Source organism: Notechis scutatus, chromosome 2 (genome assembly GCF_049901735.1).
Source record: "Notechis scutatus isolate UNSWTSFEM ecotype Mainland chromosome 2, rNotScu1.2, whole genome shotgun sequence".
NCBI classification, from domain to species: domain Eukaryota; kingdom Metazoa; phylum Chordata; class Lepidosauria; order Squamata; family Elapidae; genus Notechis; species Notechis scutatus.
In genome coordinates, this window is record NC_142010.1 from 84,923,154 (window position 1) to 84,925,748 (window position 2,595).

Consider the following 2,595-nt stretch of genomic DNA (forward strand, 5'->3'; position numbering starts at 1 on the left):
CCAAGTTTCAATTAAAATGTATCTTTGAGGAATCTTGTTAAAATTTCACTGTAAGTTCCTTTTAATTACAGTTCCATTCCTTAATTCCAGGCAGTCTCCTCCATTTTTCCAGATCCTGCCCTTTTATTCTTTTTTTTCTCCTTTCCTGCTTTTAAAAACTTTTAAATGTCCAGAAATCTTTATTATCCCTTTGACTTTTATTTTCAGCTTAGATGCCTATTAATGTCAAAGTGGATTTTTTTCAATTTCTTGCTTAAGTCTCTTAGCAATCAGTATAAGGAAGGGAAGAAAAAAATCCTTTCACTTCTCTCTCTCCTTCGCAGCTTCAAAATCTTCTTTGGGAACAATGTTGTTAAGTTTAAATTCCAGGGTACCTTATTTGTTGCTTTTGCTGTCTGACCCAGTCAACCAAAATTTTCTCTTCTTATCTTCCTCCTGCACATTCTTTTCCAGTCAAGTTCTTCTTTGTGGTGGCCATTTCTGACCACCGCTACAACCGCCTTCGGGAAAGGGAGTAATGGCCAGCTGGGGAGGAGAGATGCGGCTCTCAACTCTGCAGGAAGTCTCCCCCCTCTTCGCCACCTCTACAGGGTGGCTTAGCCCCAAAACCAGGCAGCTTGGGGCGCTCCAGCGGCGAGCACGGATCGAAGCCTCGCAGAGACGAGGTTTCGGTCTGTCGCCGAAGAAGCTCAAACTGGAACCAAATCTAAACTATTATACTTGAGAGTTTTTGTTTGAATCACTTGAAGTGACTAAATACAGTTCTGTTATGAATAAGAAATATATACAGTGATGGTGCTTATGTATTTGCATATACTGTACGCTATCCTGATTACATTGTATATCTTTTTAAAAAAACATCTGTGTAAAATGATTTTCAACCCATTTATAAGGGTGGAGAGATGTTGGGTGTATACTGTTTTACTACCCACTAACAAATCTTTGTTATTTTGTAGCTGAGGTTTATTTTTGTAAGGTTTAAATGAAAATCAGTTTTGAAATGTTTTCTTGAATCCAGGTGTGTTAAAATCCAAATGGTTCATATTTAATATTTATAGGTCCAATGTATTCCATTTATATATAGATTTATATCAATATTTAAAATGCATACAATTGATATTTCTAATTATTGACTTTTTATTAACTTTGATTTTGTGCCTTCATCTTGAAATGGGTTGTAAACCTCCATGGGGAAAAGCTTTCTTTAGGAAAGAATGCACCATTTTTAAAATAAAATAAATTAAAAATAAACAAATCCATAATGGACTTCACAATGACTTTTTGTCTTATCACAGCTGCACATCAGAACTAGCCTTCTGTCATAGTATATGTCTAAGGTTATGAAATGTACCCAAAAGAGAATTCCAGGGTTTTCTTCCTATTTTATTCAAAACATACAATGGTGAAAACAATCTCTTCTTCATATTTTGCAAATATGACTGGTTTCTAATTGTTCTGCATAGTAATACAAAGTTTCTTTTCTCCCTTCAGTTAAGACATGTTTCAAAATACAAGAGAGATTTTTCCCCCCTGACCTCTTCAGCATTCAGTTCTAGTCAACTCTAAGCATGCAAATGTGCACAAATTATAATAAAACTTTAACACATATGTGCACTGTCCTAATTTTCTCCCTACCTATTTTTTCCAATTCTAGAATTCAGAAAGTGGCATTTTTCAATTCTTTCCCTTCCAATCAGAGCAAGTGTCAGATAGCTTTGATCTAGCTCAGGGGTGTCAAACTTGGATTTCATTGAGGGATGCATCAGGGAGGGTATACATATTTGGTAGCTGTAAAAACTATATACACTTTTTCTATATTCTCTGCATAGTCACCTGTGTCTTCAATATTTTACTCTCGTTCTCTTTCTGTGGGCAGTTGTTTATCAGAGGACTGCTGTAAACACCTCATTTTGGTGCTAATTCTTTCAAGCTTGAGTTAAAGATGCAAATCTTAACAGTGGTTTGTCGTAAAGGACCTATTACAGGTAGTCCTTGACCTATGACCACTATTGAGCTCAAAATTTATGTTGTTAAGTGAGACAATTAAGTGAGTTTTGCCCCATTTTAAGGCCTTCCTTGCCACAGTTGTTAAGGGAATCACTGCAGTTGCTAAATTAATAATACAGCTGTTAAGTTAATCTGGCTTCCCCATTGATTTTGCTTGTCAAAAGATCGCAAAAGGTGATCACATGCCTCCAACCGTCATAAATATGAGCCACTTATCAAACATCCAAATTTTGATCACATGGCCATGAGGATCGTGTGAAAAATGGTCATAGGTCATTTTTTTCCCAGGGCTGTTGCAACTTTGAACAGTCACTAAACGAACTGTTGTAAGCTGAAGACAATCTGCATTGTTTGCTGTTCCAGGAGAGGCTCAACAAATCTGGCAAAATGATCTTTACTGCCCCCAATTGAACAAAGCCTACTGCCAAAGAGAGACAGACCCGTCTCTTCAACATGCCTTCTGTACGCTCCAGAGAACTGGAGTCTCTTTCAGAAATGTAGGGTGCAGGGGGGGAAAAAGGAGAAATTGACACAGGAACTAGTTTGCTCATATGGATATCAACAGATGCAGGAGATGGAAACAAGTAT